The sequence below is a fragment of the Papio anubis genome, chromosome 18 (genome assembly GCF_008728515.1).
Source record: "Papio anubis isolate 15944 chromosome 18, Panubis1.0, whole genome shotgun sequence".
NCBI classification, from domain to species: Eukaryota; Metazoa; Chordata; class Mammalia; order Primates; family Cercopithecidae; genus Papio; species Papio anubis.
Window position 1 is genome coordinate 68099822 of NC_044993.1, and position 17654 is coordinate 68117475.

A 17654-nucleotide genomic window follows, 5' to 3' on the forward strand; every position below is an offset into this window, starting at 1 on the left:
AGTTTTACTTATGGTGCTGAGCAACTGCCTTAGGTCTATCTTGCAGATGATTTTGAGAGGAGCAAGTGGCAGAAGAGAGGAAAGGAAAAGTCACAGGGGAGGGAGGGACTGATCAGGGAGGGCCTGGCAAATCCCCGTCCTTGGTGTGCCCTTGAAGTTGGTGTATTAAGGAAGGTTAAAGCAGTTACAGTGCCGGTTTGCAGGGAGTCTGAGCTGTGACGAGCCCATCAGTCACCCTGACACATGGTGGAAAACACGGGGAGATCGCAAACATTATCTGAAGCTTAATTATGAAGAAGGGAGGAGGCTGGGTTGGTGTGAGAAGTAGGTGCTGAGGCTCTCTGGGCCCTTCCCATTGTAACCTGTAATCTTCGGGGTAAGGTGTCACCATCTAAGTTTTCTTCTGAAGACCCCCTGGTTACTTTCTGCGGCTACGTTGCAAGGTTAGAAAAAGCTCCTAAGAGGGAGCCTTTAGCTTGCCAAATTTAGCTTGGCAGTGTGGAAATACAGACGAAGATCCTTAAAAACCCTCCTTTCCACTGACCTCATACCTCTGCCTCTGGAAGTCTCTTCTGCATATCAGAAATACCACAGAAAGCTTATAGCACAAAATGATATTTTGTAACTGTTTTTTAAAAATTTTTTGAGACAGGGTCTCGCTTTCTTACCCAGGCTAGAGTACAGTAGTGTAAACACAGCTCACTGCAACCTCTGCCTCCCAGGCTCAAGTGATGCTCCCACCTCAGCCTCCCCAGTTAACTGGGACTACAGGCACGCACCACCATGCCTGGCTAAGTTTTGTGCGGTTCTTTTTTTTTTTTTTTCCTTGGTAGAGACAGGGTTTCTCTATGGTCCTAAACTCCTGGGCTCAATTGTTCTTCCCGTTTTGGCCTCCCAAAATCCTGGGGACATTTTCTATAACTGGAGGTGGGAGGTTACTACAGGTCCAGGTCATTTTATTGCACTTCATTTCATTATACTTCACAGACACGGCTTGCTTTTTAATCAATTAAAGATTTGTGGAAACCCTGTGTCAAGCAAGTCTATCAGCGCCATTTTCCCAATAGTGTGTGTATACCTCAGGTCTCTGTGTCACATTTTGGTAATACCTGCAATAATTTAAAAATTTTTCATGATTATTACATCTGTTACAGTTATCTGTGATCAGTGATCTTTGATATTGCTATTGTAATTGTTTTGGAGTGCTGTGAACTTCTCCCATAGGATGCGAGGTTTAATTGATGAATGTAGTATGTGCTCTATTTTGCCAACCAGCTGTTCCCCATCTTTCCCGCTGTCCTCAGGTCTCCCTATTCTCTGAGACACAACAGTATTGAAGTCAGGTCAGTGAATAATCCTACCACGACCTTTAAGTGTTCAAGTGAAAGAAAGAGTCACATGTTTTTCACCTTAAATCAAAAGCTAATGATTAAACTTTGTGAGAAAAGCATGTCAAAAGCAAAGAAGGCCAAAAGCTAGGCCTCTTCCCCCAAACAGTTGTCAAGTTGTGGATGCAAAAGAAAAGTTATTGAAGGAAATTAAAATTGCTACTCCAGTGAACACAGGAATGATAAGAAAGTGAAACAGCCTTGTTGCTGATATGGACAAAGTTTGAGTGGTCTGGAGAGAAGATCAAATGAGCCACAACATTCCCTTAAGCCAAAGCCTAATCCAGAGCAAAACCCTAACTCTCTTCAACTCTATGAAGGCTGAGAATGGTAAGAAGCTGCAGAAGAAAAGCTTGAAGCTAGCAGAGCCTGGTTCATGAAGTTTAAGAAAAGAAGCCATCTCTATAACGTAAAAATGCAAGGTGAAGGAGCAAGTGCTAAAGCTCCAGCAAGTTATCCAGAAGATGGGGCTAAGATTATATATACATATATGTATATGTATGTGTACATATGTGTGTATATATATGAATGAGAGATGTGGGTCAAAATACACAAAGTTTCAGTTACATAGGATAAGTTCTGAGGATCTCATTAATGCATAGTCTTGTGATGACAATGAACAACACTGTGCTATATACTGGAAATTTCTGAAGGAGTTGATCTTACGTGTTCTCACCACGCACACACAAATCATAACATTATATATATATAATGGTTTTCCCTCTGTGTGTGTGTGTGTGTGTGTGTGTATATATATATATATATATATAGAGAGAGAGAGAGAGAGAGACAGAGAGAGAGAGACAAAGGGAGAGAGAGAAAAAAATCTATAAAGACTCCTGGGAAAAAGTTAGAAATAACAAACAAATTCAGTAAAGTTGCAGGATACAAAATCCACATACAAATATCAGTCACATTTCTATACACAAAGAATGAACTACCGGAAAGAAAATTAGGAAAGCAATCTTACTGACAACAGCAAAAAAAAAAAAAAAAAAAAAAAAAGAATAACATACATAGGAGTAAACTTAATGAAAGAGTTGAAAGATGTGTACATTAAACATTATAAAATACTGATAAAGGAAACTTAAGACAGATAAACGCAAATACATCCAATATTCATAGATAGGATTAATAAATACTGTTAGAATGTTCACACAACCCAAAGTGATCTACAGTCAGTATGATCCCTATCAAAATTCCAAAGAAATTCCAAAGAAATAGAAAAAACAACTCTAAAATTCATAAAGAGCTACAAAAATCCCCTAAAAGCTAAAATAATTTTGAGCAAGAAAAACAAAGTTGAAGGCATCACATATGTTCTGATTTCAAAATATAGTACAAAGGAACAGTAACCAAAACAGTATGGTAGTGGCAAAAAACAGACATATAGACCAATGGAACAAAATAGAGAGTCTAGAAATAAGTTCAGCCATCTATAGTCAACTGATCTTCAGCAAGAATGCCAATAACACACAATGTGGAAAGAACAGTCTCTTCAATAAATGGTATGGGGAAAACTGGATATCCATATGCAAAAGAATATAATTGAATCCTTATCTCACACTATATACAATAATCAACTCAAAATAGATTAAAGACTCAAACATAAGACTTGAACCATAAAATTACCAAAAGAAAACAAAGTGGAAAACCTTCTTGACATTGGTCTGGGCAATGAATGTGTTAATATAACACCAAAAACACAGATAACAAAAGCAAAATTAAGTAGGCTTTCATCAAATTAAAAATCTTCTGCACAGCAAAGGAGACAATCAGAACAAAATAGCAACCTACAACATGGGAGAAAATACTTCTAAACTATATATCTAATAAGGGAGTAATATCCAAAATATATGAGGCACTCAACTCAACATCAGAAAAACACACACACATACAATTAAAAAATGAACAAAGGATCTGAACAGACAATTTTCCAAAGAAGATGTACAAACGACCAACAGGCTTACGAAAAGGGGCTCAATATTACTAAATATTGGGGCAATGCAAATCAAAACCACAATGAGGTATCAGCTCACACTTGTTAGGCTGGCTTACCAAAAAGTCAAAAGATAGCAAGTGTTGGTGAGGATATGGAGAAAAGGGTACCCTTATACATTGTCGGTGGGAATGTAAATTGATAGAACCATTATGGAAAGCAGTATGGAGTTTCCTCAAAAAAACAAAAAACAGAAATACTAGAACTATCATATGATCCAGCAAAATCCTTCTGAGCATATATCCAAAGGAAATAAAATTAGTATCTCAAAAAGATACGTGCACCCCCATGTTTGTTCTGGCATTATTCACTATAGCAAAGTACGGAAACAATCTAGGTCTCCACTAACAGATGAATGAAGAAAATGTGGCGTGTGTGTGCGTCTGTGTTTGTATGTTTGTGCATGTGTGTGTGTGTGGGGGGGCCTTATACATTGTTGGTGGGAATGTAAATTGATAGAACCATTATGGAAAGCAGTATGGAGTTTCCTCAAAAAACAAAAAAACAAAAAACAAAAACACTAGAACTATATGATCCAGCAATCCTTCTGAGTATATATCCAAAGGAAATAAAATTAGTATCTCAAAGAGATACGTGCACCCCCATGTTCGTTGCGGCATTATTCACTATAGTAAAGGAGGGAAACAATCTAGGTCTCCACTAACAGATGAATGAAGAAAATGTGGCGTGTGTGTGTGTGTTTATATGTTTGTGCATGTGTGTGTTCGTGGTGGGGGGGGTGGTGGGTAGATAGGTATAAACATACAAACAACATTATTCAGCCTTAAAGGAAATCCTACCATTTGCAACAACATGGAGGAACCTGGAGGACATTATGCTAAGCGAAATAAGCCGGACAAGGAAAGACAAATACCGCATGATTTCACTTACACATGGGATCTAAAAGAGTTTAACTCACAAAAGCAGAGACTAGAACGATGGTTGCCAGGCACTGGAGGTAAGAAGAAATAGCGAGATGTTGGTCAAAACGCACAAAGCTTCAGTTACACAGGGTAAGTTCTGAGGATCTCATTAACGCATAGTCTTGTGATGACAATGGACAATACTGTGCTCTGTACTTGAAATTTCTGAAGAAGTTGATCTTACGTGTTCTCACCATACACACAGAAATCATAACTATGTGAGGTGACGGATATGCCCATTAGCTTGATTGTGGTAAGCATTTCACACTACATGTGCATATCAAAACATATTGTTAACCTTAAACATATACAGTTCTTCTTTGTCAAGTCTGCCTCAATAAAGCTGGCAAAAGTTAAAAATAGAAACTCAGCTGATATATGATCAATATAGTCAATAAGGGATTAGTTTATAATTAAAACACAAAATAATTATACCTTTTTAAGGCAGAATTTGACTGGGTGCAGTGGCACATGCCTGCAATTTCAGCATTTTGGGAGGCCAGATGGCGGGGGACAATTGCTATAGGCCAGGAGTTCAAGACTGCAGTGAGCTATGACTGAACCACTGTACTCCAGCCTGGGTGACAGAGGGAGACCCTGTCTCAAAGGAAAAAAAAAAAAAAAGCCAGAATTTGAAATGCAGCAGGCTTAGCTAGGGTACCAACCTACCTCTCTGTACCCCATACCCTCCTAGCCTACAGGACTTCACATCCTGAACTCTGTTAAGCTAGACCAGGCCAAGCTGTTGGGCTCTCTTTTCTGAAGGCTTATTCAAACCATCATCCATCCAAGGACAGAGTGCTTGTTGCCATGGACAGAAAGAAAGGCATGTAACCATCAAAAGAGATCTCCAAGGCAGGGTCTCTGTCCTCAGGTGCAGCTGGATGGTCCGGTGATTAGATTACCTGGCAGGGCCTGGGTCTGACTCAGGCTGAGATGGGATCTGGCTCCTCAAGCCCAGGGAACATGGGGGCAGGTCAGGCCGTGCCCAGGGCAGGACTCCAACATGCTTACCAAGCTTTGCTTTGTTTTCTACACTCTTTTGGGAAATTTAACCGTGCAATCTCTTCTGACTTTCCATAATTTCTCCTGGCCATTCTCAGGAAGTAAGGGTTGTCTGGCTGGAAGACCCGGGAGCTGTTCAACTCCAGGATATCAAATGCTACCTGGCATTGAAATGCAAGGCTGAGGCTCCAACCTTCACCCCAAGAAGCCCACTCCCTCCTTGCTCTGCCCCTATTCAGCTTGCACCCCCTTACTGGCTGCCTCCTTTCTCTACACAAGAGATGACTCCAATATCCACAGTCTCTTTTCTTGGGGCTAGCCTGGTCTGTAAACATATAATTCTATTACAGTGCAATGAGCGTTATAACCAAGGGACCTGCAGTGAAACTCTTCTGCATTCGGAAAGAAGGAAGTGACTCAGAGCATAAGGCACAGAGAACGGGGCCTTAGAGGAGGGGCAGTAGAGCAATGTCTTGCAGGATGGGTAGGAGTCTGCTGGCAGGGGAAGGGTGATCCTCCACCCATATCGCAAATCTTTTTTTTTTTTTTTTTTTCCTTAGAGATGGAGTTTTGCTCTGTCACCCAGGCTGGAGAGCAGTGGCTCAATCATAACTCACCACAGCCTCAAACTCCTGGGCTCAAGCTATCCTCCTGACTCAGCCTCCCAAAGTGCTGGGATTACAGGTATGAGCCACCACACCCAACTGCATAATCCCTTTTACAAATCCAGCATATTAATCACCCCCCTCCACCGCCGGCCAAGCTGCACCAAGCATTGGTTGATCAGGGCTCTCAGCTGCCACCTTTTCCGGAGAATCATGCCTTGGCCAAAGGTGCCAGAGCAGTTATGCATTGACCTCCATCCGGTGCCAGCCTGCAGCCCAAGGCTGGCTGAGATGGTGGTATAAAGGTGCACTTCGCATAATTCAGGGTGTGCAAGCTCCATGGAGCTATCCACATTCAGAGCCTCCCATAGCATCAGCCTGGGGCTCAACTTCAACTAAACCACGTCTTTGCTGCCTCGTCTTCCCTCCCTCACCTCGAGACAGGCCCTTCCTGTGGTCACGCCTGCAATTCTCATTGCTTCAAAAGCCATATCTCAGCTCTGGAGAACTCGACCTGACGTGGGTAGGGAGGGCGTTCAAGGCAGAGGAGACAGCATGGGCAAAGGCTTGGAGGCACGAACTCGAAGGCATGACCTTGGAAGGTCAGGTAGCTTTCTATGCAATATTATGAATAATAAGGGGCAGGTGAATCCAGTTAACTTTTACTAAGGATCGTTCTGATCATTCTGCAGGCTGTTCCCAGTACTTTTTTTTTTTTTTTTGAGACGGAGTCTTGCTCTGTCACCCAGGCTGGAGTGCAGTGCCACGATACATCTCGGCTCACTGCAAGCTCCACCTCCCGGATTCAGGCCATTCTCCTGCCTCAGTCTCCCGAGTAGCTGGGACTACAGGTGCCCGCCACCTCGCCCGGCTAATTTTTTGTAGTTTTCAGTAGAGACGGGGTTTCACCGTGTTAACCAGGATGGTCTTGAACTCCTGACCTCGTGGTCCGCCTGCCTCGGCCTCCCAAAGTGCTGGGATTACAGGCGTGAGCCACCGCGCCTGGCCTGTTCTCAGTACTTTTAATATATAATCTCTACGGATCCTTATCACACCCTATGATGTAGAGTCTCTTATTGTCTCTGATTTTAAAAGCAGAGAAGTGAAACAGCCCTAACTGATGTGGCTCGTAAGTAGTGGGCTGGCGGTTTTCATTCAGCTGCGTCTGATGATGGAGCCTCTGCTCTCCAGCCAACGTTCCGGGGTTCAATAACTCTCTACACCCGGCCAAGACATCGTCCCTCCTTCACTCAGCCACTGACTCAGCAACAGACAGTTCCTTTGAGACACCCGCCCACAGAACGCTAAACTTGTGGTTTTCCTATCACCTTTGAACGGACATGAACAATGACTCTTTTTAGAAGGACACAGTATTTACGGAGCCAGAATGAAAAGGACAGCAGGAAAGAATGCTCAGAACCTTTGATACCACACAGATGACATAATTTATGTCCCGCCACAGCCATCTCTGCCGTCCCCGTTGCAATCTCAAAATTGAGGAGAAACTTGGTAATTGCTTCAGCTGGGCTGGGCCTGCCATTGACCGTTTGCTTTTCTTATTACCTCGTCCTGCCCGGTGACCCCTGAGCATTTCATCTTCTTTGGCAGGCCTGGTAAATCTCAGGCTGTCCCTGGCAGTGTAGAGAGTGCCTCGGAAAACACACAGGAAAATTAAGGAGGAGGGGTGTGGAGAGAGGTGGTCTTGGGAAAAGGTCTTCAGACAAAATGCAAGATGACGGTGAAAGGAGCCTCCATTGCAGCCTTTGCAGGATAAAGGAAAAGCACCGATTGCACGCTGGGCAGAGCATCTTGTCTCCAGTTAGGACGTGATCAGTAACACCAAGCTGAATGCACACTGATACCCTTCCTGCTCTGTGTGGAACACAAGGTACAGCCACGATAATAACAGGAGAGTTACCACCGTCACAGAGTCTGGCTTCACAACCCAGGGTGTTGGGCTGATTTTGAGGGTAAGTCCACAGCACAGTGTACCAAAGGTAGAAATAAAGCAGGCCTGGGACTTCGGGAAGTGGGTTTGGGGGTGCACTCCCACAGGGAGGCTGGGATCAACAAGGAAAGTTTCCAGGTGACCACAGCTCAGCTTAGCTCAGAGGATGCACGAGCCTCCTGGAACGCAGCACGATACGCCCGATGCCATCTCCAGCCAGGCTGCGCACCTGCTGTCCCAGCCTTTGAAAAGCCGTCCTTCATCACCTCTCCCACGCTGAGCTGCCTGTCTCCCTGCCTGCAAGGTCAAATGTGAACTGCTCACACCTGGCCTGTGGCCCTTTCGAGATGGCAAGTGAAGGAAATGAGACATTAGGCTCTGGAGTCACCCTTGTGGGTTCACTCACCTCTGTCACTGACTGACTCTCTGTGCAAACCGAGGCAACGCTCAAGTTCTCTGAGCCTCAGTTTCCTCATCTGTTCAATGAGGATCACATAGGGGTCTTTAGGGAGTAAACGTGATCATGCACATAAGGCACTGAAAATAGTTCTCGGAGTAAACATGCAGTGTTGTCCGAGGTCATAATGCATGGTTACTGTTATTAATTCTGCTGCTGCTACCGCCACTCCTACTGCAATGATGCTGACTACTACTGCAATGACGGCTAATGCTGCTACTTTGTTAGAGAACCCAGCATAGTTCCTGACACACAGGATACTAGTGCTTAATATTTTATTTCTTCTTCCTCTGAATAATTCCAAAGAATGGAGCTACTGGTTCAAAGGACATGTGTCTGCCCACATGTGTTCTTAATAAGTGCCACACTATCAGCTTCATTTTCTTTCTGCAAGGTCATTTATCTTACCTTTCCCCTTTCTCTCACTCCACTCATTAATTCATTCAGTTTTTCTCTCCCCATCATGCTTGGGTCAAACAGCATCCCCTCCACTTATCCCTCTGGATAAGACGGATAACATCACTTAACCAGTTAATTGGAAGTTCCTTTCCCCCTCAGCCGCCGAATTGCCGAGCCTCCGAGAGCCCAGACTCCCACCCTGGGTTCAGAGTAAATAGAATCACCTGGGGTGGCTGAACCTGGTGGAGACAGAAGGTGTTTCAAAACTTAATCAAAAATTAATTAGAAAGAGAAACAAGCCAAAGGACAAACATCTGTGAGTAGATGAGCCGCAAAGGAAAACAAATCCGAAATACAACATTCCCTTTGAGTTAGGAGCAGGGACCTGCTGGGCTACACTGGGAGTAGCTGAAAACACGCTTTTGCAGGGGAACACAATGCCTCCGTGTTCACTTCGTGGGAACAAATGACAGCACAACTCACAATTCCAAAGACGTGGGAGGAGAGACGCTGCACACTCAAGATCATACAGGAGCTGCAGGGAAGCTGTGCATCGGCGAGATGCTAATAAATAATTATCAGAACAAACACTAGCCGACGCCTTGGAGTGAGGGGGCCACGCAACAGCAGAGCAGTCTCCATGAGCAGTCGGCACTTCCAGATTTCCTGGCTCTGAGCAGTGGTGGACGGCAGCTCCGAGTCAGGAAAACCAAGCCTTGAGAACCATGTGGGATGGAAATCAGAGGGCCCATGGCCACCGAGATGAACCCTAGAGTGGACACTAGGTATCCAGCTAGGGTGTGACCCCTGGGAGAAACTGGATGCCTGGGAATGAGTTTCTGCAGTAGAGGATTGTAGCAAATGCATCAGTGCCCCAGACATATCCCCTCCCCCTTCCTACACCTTGAGCAAGGAGAGCCTCACGGTGATTTCAGTAACCTCAAGTCTCCTGTTTGGACCCAATACCTGGTGATACTTGTTTCTGCCATTTCCCAAATCCACATGACAGCTAAAATCAGGGCACTCCATCGTCCTTAAAGTCAAGAACCTCTTCCATGCAAGAAAATAAAATTGGAAATACGAGTTAGTGCATTTGCTTGAAGGCAATTAAAAAAGAAGAAATATGAGTCAAATGCAACCTTATCTCTGACCCCAAGGAGGCTCCAATGGACTCTGCCTCCACTTCTTAGAAGACCAAGGACTCTAGTGTTCTTACCTGGGTTTTCCACTATCGCACTCTTGCATATTCTGGTCCTTCTATCTGGAGCTCCAGCCCTGCCCTCACCCCACTTACTTTTTTTTTTTTTTTTGAGACGTAGTCTTGCCCTGCCACCCAGGCTGGAGTGTGGTGGCCTGATCTTGGCTCACTGCAACCTCTGCCTCCCAGGTTCAAGCGATCTCCTGCCTCAGCCACCTGAGTAGCTAGTATTATAGGTGTCTGCCACCACGCCTGGCTAATTTTTATATTTTTATAGTAGAGATGGGGTTTCACCATGTTGGCCAGGCTGGTCTCGAATTCCCGACCTCAGGTGATCCGCCCACCTTGGCCTCCCAAAGTGCTGAGATTACAGGCATGCCACCCCGCTTATTTAATAAGCTGTTTATTCACTTGTTTTTAACTGACATCACCTGCTCTAGGAAGCCTTCCTTGCCCTCATTACCTATTTTGAGAGCAACTGCTACTCGTCTGTTACAATTAGGATGATTGTGCAGGGTATGAACTTTGTTTTACCCATAGTTCCAAACTAGGCCAGTCTCTTAACATGGAGTCCACGGAGTTTTAGCAATTCCTGACCTGGAATCATATTTGTGTGTTTATTTTTCAGAAGGTTTTCTGATTCCAGATGTTGTGCCGAACCCCTATTAATGTCAATGGGGAAGGCACTAAGTTCAAGAGGCCAGAGATCCAGAGCCAGAAAACAAGACATGGGTTTTTATTAGGGGTTTCCATATAGGGGATATAGTCCAATGGTAGTGGGCTGGACAAGATAACCACCTTATATACAGTTTAGTGGTGGCAGGCTGGACACAAAAACTGCAACCTGCTTGCTAACTGCATGAAGTTTGTATGCCATTTTCACTTAGCACAGATGTTCCTCACAGACAAGGAACAAATCTCTGGGTTGGCCACTCCCGGATTCCCTAGCTCCGGACACACATTCGGGTACATCTGCCATACAGGATAATTCTCAGGATATGCTTAAATTATCACTACTGGGGGTGTTTACACCAGATAGTGTCAGAGCCATTGCAATAGAGCTCCTCAAGGTCCAGACAATGCCTTATTTATTCCTGTATCCCCAGAGTCCTGGACAATTACAATCAATTAGCAATACTCATGACTAATGTAGTCTGGGTGTTGATTCTGAACTGAGCATGGGGCCAAACACCCTACAAGTCTTCATTTCATTGACTTCCATGACCACCCTAAAAGGTGGCTGTAATGTTTGTCGCAGGGACCAAGAGAGTGAGGCTGTGGAACACCAATCCAGGCCACACAACTGCAAGGCTTGGTGTTGGAATCAGAAGCAAAGCCAGTCAGCCTCTGGAGGGCCATACAGCTTCACTAAAAGTCTCCAGAAGGAACAAACTAATGAAGGAGTAAGCATTGTTCAGTTCATAACCACGCTGCTCTCCAGTTCTAATGCAACACCGTGACATGCCTCTAATAAAAACTCAGCCTAGGTAAGACCCTGAAAACTAATGTCCACCTCATTTTGCTTTGCAAATGATACGTAAGCTCCTATAATCTATCTGGAAAAAGCTCTCCTGTAACATCTTGTGCACACATTTTAATCCTTTTAATCCTTTGATGCAATCAGGACATATTTTTAGATCCCCTCCCCTTTTTTACAGATCAGGAAACCGAGGCCAAGAAGTTATCATGGCTTGCCCAAGATCATGCAAAGCTGGAAATGGAATCCAGGTCCTGTCCATTCCCGACTACGTGTCCTTCCCCCTACTTCTCCCAACTGCAGCATCTTTTCCAAAATGCTCGTGTGTTTCCTACCTGAGAGTCATGTATTTCTCACTCCAACAAACTTTCTGGAGTCACCAAATTCAATTTCATTCTTCAAATGTCTTCCAGAGAACAGCCTGGCCCTTGCACAGCTCCTTTGGGATTCCCTATTCCCTGCTACAAGAGAGCTGCTGGGGTCAACACCTTCTTGGAAGCTCTTTCTTCTCTCCTTTCCTCTTGGGATCTAGCTAAGGAGATGGAGACAGACCGATGGCCATCTGTCAGAGCAGCTCTGTGCAGCCTGAGCCCAAATGCGCTAATTGATTTATAGGCTAATAATGCAGTTTATGTGCATGGCTGGGCTGTTTGCAAAATGTGTCCTTCACCGCAGCTGCTCTGAAGGAAATCCCAAGTCCCCAGTGAAGCAGACGCTTGAGGGGCTTGCTGGAGCCTTTTCAGGGACCCATGTGGTTCTTCACATCCACTCATCATGCAAAGACTATGAAGTGGAGCATTCTTGGCTACCTGAGCACTGGCGCCCAGCCGTTAAATTAATAAGAACCAGCTGGAAGTCTGTGTTGATGAAGACAGCTGAGTGTGGTGGCGAGAAGTAGGGTCTTGGTGTTCCTCGGGACAGGGGAAGGTCTCAGCTCCAGCGCTCACTGGCTGTGCACCCATGGGTACACCAGGTCACCCACCTGAGCCTCCATTCCTCCATCTACCCAGTTGGGAGAAGAAAAATCTTCCTTCATGGGGAGTTGTGAGGAATAGATGAGATGGTTGGCTCATTCCATGAATATTTGTCAAATAATCACACAGAGACACAGAGATAATGAAGCCCATAAAATGTGCTGTAACAGAGGTTACCTTCCTTTCCCTACACCTTTCCCCACTATTCTTTCCCACTGTGTTAAGAATGGACGTTAAGAAGGGGGTGCCCTCTTCTCTTCCTCCTTCTCTCCACGCTCTTCTTTCATCAAAGATGCTACTACTGGGCCTCCACCATTAGTCACGAGCTTCCTGTGCATCTTCTTACTAAATTCACTGTTTTTTTTTTTTTTTTTTAATTAAAGACAGTGTCTCACTCTGTCGCCCAGGCTGGAGTGCAGTGGCATGATCTCGGCTCACTGCAACCTCCGCCTCCCGGGTTCAAGTGATTCTCCTACCTCAGCCTCCCCAGTAGTTAGGATTACTGGGATTACAGGCGCCCACCTCCATGCCCGGGTAATTTTTGTATTTTTAGTAGAGACAGGGTTTCACCATCTTGGCCAGGCTGGTCTTGAACTCCTGACCTCATGTGATCTGCCCGCCTCAGCCTCCCAAAGTGCAGATATTACAGGCGTGAGCTACCACACCAGGCTGTTTTCTCACAAAATTCTTATCGCATTACCCTCAAAAGATAGATGACGTCCCTCATTTCATAGACCAGTGCTGTCTGACGGACCTCTCTGGGATGCTGAAAGTGGGCTGTGTCTGTGCTGTCCAGGAAGAGTCGCCACCAGTCACGTGTGGCTACTGAACCCTAAAAATGTATCCGGTATTACTGAGAACTGGATTTTAAGTTTCATTTTAATGAATTTACATTTAAGTAACCACATTTGGCACTGGCTTCCAAATGGGACAGCACAGTCATGGGGAATAACAAAGAAACGCACAGTGAAGTTTGAAGAAGCTCAGCTACCTGCCCCGGGTCATCAACCTGGACCAAGGTGCCGGTAAGAGGAGGGGTTCGTACTCGTCAGTTTCCTGTGTGCATCTCTGGAAGCAAACAGCTGGGCTGGATGAGGACATTTTTTTTTTTTTTTTTTTTTGAGACGGAGTCTTGCTCTGTCGCCCAGGCTAGAGTGCAGTGGCCGGATCTCAGCTCACTGCAAGCTCCGCGGATGAGGACATTCTTGGAGAAGCAAGCTGAGATCTGAAACTCAAGACAGGCTGGAGAGGAATATTCCCAGTGCTGGGGAATTGGTCCAGAAGAAGGAGGAAATGAATATTCAGAACAGATAATGGTGGTGGAAATGCTTTGTAAACTTTGAAGTGCTAGCTGAGGGTGGGGTTATGAGTAATACCCCCTTGGCAATGACTCCATGGCAAAATTTTGCTGTCCTTCTTCATCTCCTGTTGCCCTGCTTAATCATTAATTAAAGCTTAAGGGATTTGGGAATACAGGTCTCTGAAATTTGGACTAAACCCTCCGTGTTACAGAAAAAAAAAAAAATCTGGGGTAATTAGCTTTTCTTTCCCTAAATGCTTTTTGGTTCTCATTACAAACCAAGTGCTGGGCTAATATACCTTGTGTTATGAATGCCTCACAATTCCTGCTAATTGAATTAAACCCAATTCTCTGCAAATAAACTCTTGGTGTTCTTAACGGCAAATAAAGAACAGAGCTGTTTCTTTTTGGAATGGGTCATTACAAGGCCCTAATTACCAGGATCTCAATGTGTAAAGGAAACCGCCTTTGTGTCGGCTCCTGACAATGATAGCTCTGTTAAGATCAAAGTCGCAATGTGCCCTTGGAATCTTCTCCCTCTTTTTATTCCACTTTAAAATGTTTAATAATGACTAATCCGATTTCTAAGATGGCAGAGAAAAGACAAGAGAACAGTAGTGTATTTTTTTTCTTCTTCATTCAGGACAGATATTCCAAAAGTGACACACTGCTTACATTTCCCTTTTTCTTTTTCCCTTGGACACAGCACATTTTGAAGCTGCTAGTTAGTGAAGGAATCTTTGCCACTAGACTTACACGCATGCCCAAGGTGAACGCAGGAGCTTCGTGAATTTATCAGATATCAGGGACGAAGACGGATGCTATTGTTCTCACGTGGCCAAACACATTTATCAATAATGGAATGCCAATTACTTTGGGGACCATTCTTTACTCTTGTGGGATGGGAAACTTTATTCCAGGGCTTTTTAGAACAGCATATATAATCAGCCACAACAACCAGATTTTAAAATGCAGCATGCATCATTTCTTGCTGGAAATTTTGCTCTGACATGTGGGTTGAGTTTCTAAGTTTGAGATATTCTAAGTCAGGTTGATGGGAAAAAAAAAACCATAATAACCCTCATGGTAAACTGTCCTTTGTGAACATGTAAGACCTCAAGGTAGGTGATGGGCGAAGTCCCTGGTACTCCAAAACACTAAGCTTTAGTCTCAGAAGGAGCCATCCCTTTGTTCCAGCAAAACAAACAATCACTAGACCATCCAAGCAGCCCAGGAATTGGGTTCCATATTGCTTCCTCCAAAGCTTCTCATTCACCTCCCTCAGTTTCCCAAATAATCTCACTCTTTCAAGATATGATGTTCTCCTCTCTAGAGAAACTCTTCTGACTTCTCTGATTGGAAAATTCTTAAATTCAACCTCCACAACCCAACTCAGGTGTGCTTGTCGGAGTTTGCTGCATGCTTCTCTTTGTTCCTCTTCCATTGGTGCCAGCAGCAACTTGGCACAGTGGAAAGCGTTCAGGCTTCAGAGAAGGATGCACCTAGGTTCTCAACTTAGTCCCTGTACTTACTAACTGCATAGGTTGGAGCGAGTTATTTTACCTCTCAGCACCTCTGTTTTTTCATCTACAACCTGGAAATAATAATGGCTACCTTGCTTCAAGGAATGGCTTGGGTATAATGTGCTAGAAATAATAATGTGTTTGCCGTTGTGAAGAGTGTTGCAGTGAACATAGACGTGCAGTAACAAAGACATGGAATCGACCTAAATGCCCATCAATGGCAGAATAAAGAAAACGTGGAACATATATGGAATGTTCCATGTATCCATGGAATACTATCCAGCCATAAGAAAGAACAAGATCATGTCCTTTGTAGGAACATGGATGGAGCTGGAGGCCATTATCCTTAGCAAACTAACACAAGAACAGAAAACCAAATACCTCATGTCCTCATAAGTAGGAGCTAAATGATGAGAACATATGAACACATAAAAGGGAACAGCACACACTGGGGCCTACTTGAGGATGAAGGGTAGGAGAAGGGAGAGGATCAGAATAAGTAACTACTGGGTCCTAAGCTTAGCATCTTGATGATGAAATAATCTGTAAAACAAACCCCTGAGACATGAATTTCCCTATATGATAAACCTGCACACATACCCCTGAACCTGTAATAAAAGATAACAATAAAAATAATAGGCCTGGCGCAGTGGCTCACACCTGTAATCCCAGCACTTTGGGAGGCTGAGATGGGTGAATCACGAGGTCAGGAGTTCGAGACTAGCCTGGCCAATATGGTGAAACCCCCGTCTCTATTATAGCAAAAAAAAAAAAAAAAGAAAAAACAATTAGCTGGACGTGCTGGCACATGCCTGTAATCCCAGCTACTCGGGAGGCTGAGGGAGGAGAATCACTTGAACCCGAGAGGGGGAGATTGCAGTGAGCCGAGATCACGCCACTGCACTCTAGCCCAGGCGACAATGCGAGCCTCTGTCTCGAAATAAATAAATAAATTAAAAAATAAAAAACAAAAATAGTAATGTAGACAAAGTGATCGGTACACAGTAGCTGTTCAATAAATGAAGTCCCACCTTGTTATTATTATGGGACTAACCCATTACTTTTTGATTACTTGCTTAGAGGTACGTTTCCTGCAATGGGAAATCCATTCTTTGAAGGAAGAGTATGGACCTCATTATTTTCTATTATTAAATATCCCCAGCACCTAGTGCAGAGCCAGACATACACCTGGCTTGAAAAACGTTTAATAAGTTTAAAAATGGGTAAGTGAGTGAATACATGAATGGACACCTGCAGCACGCACTTAGGGACAGAAATGACACAGTGTGGGGCATGCAGTAGGTGCTTAATACATACTTGCCTCCGAATGAATGAGGGAACTAAGGCAGACAACCAAACATTCAGGGATTTAAATGGAAATCAAATCCAAGGGCTTTGTGATTTCCCACAGAGAGAACAAAATTCCCCAAACCCTCCTGCCAGAGGCAGCTCGCATCAGCTTAGCAGAGAACGACGATGCTAAATTATTGCTTAACTACTTCTCATATGATGATCTCCTGCATCTTACTAGGAAAATCATCGCCATTCTCTCGGTGCTGAGAACAGCTGCAGTTAACATGTTTGAGGCGCCTTTTAAATACGATTCCCTCTAACAAGTCTAAACTTGATTTCAGCAGCTCCATTTCCTTGTCACTCTTCCAGGCTTCTCTCCAGGAACCTGACACACAAAATCCACGATTCAGGGTGGAGATTCACCATCTACCTGCAGGCAGAAGAAGCCTGAATGCCATCAGCACAGGGAGAGGAGGACGAGGATGGGGCGTGGTATGCCTCTGGGTGAGAATGGCAGCCTACCAGGCCGCGTCTACCCAGAGCAAAGACCTGGTGATGTTTAATTTCAAAGCAGACTTGAGACTCTCGGCTTTGAGCAGAGGCAGCCCGGGGAACGCAGATGTGCATTTTAAAGCAGCCACATCTATTTCTGATTCTTTTAGTCTGTGAGTAGAAAGGAAGTCCTCGATGCTGAAATGACAACTGGGCTACATCAGGCCATCAGCTGATGGGCTGGGAGTCAGACAGAGCACTGGGCCTCTACAGGCCAGGGAAGTCGGGTTGCCAGCTAAATACGGGACACCCATGACTTACACCTGAGTTTCAGATCAACAATGACTAGACAGATAGAGATTAATATAAGTATATCCCAGATATTGTATAACATATACTTATGCTAAACAAAGGTTTGCTGTGTATCTGAATGTTTGGTTGTACGTGTCCATTCATATATTGAAGAGTTACTGGGCGCCCTGTATTTTACTTGTTATATCTGGCAACTTTTTGTGGGAGGGACAAGGTGAGGAAATTACCCTTTCGGCCCCTCTCTTGCTCCCTGGAAGAAGATACTATGGAGAGAGGAAGAAGACTGATGGATGGATGGGTGATCTGCAGTTTGGGATTACACGCGTGGCAGTGCAGCTGCAGGGTGATAAGCACATTCCCT

General features: G+C 44.4%; 1 protein-coding gene across 1 annotated transcript in view; it reads right to left on the bottom strand.

The window, feature by feature from the left end:
* Positions 1-17654, bottom strand: part of RBFOX1 (RNA binding fox-1 homolog 1) — a 2483424-nt gene that overhangs the window by 1857908 nt on the left and 607862 nt on the right.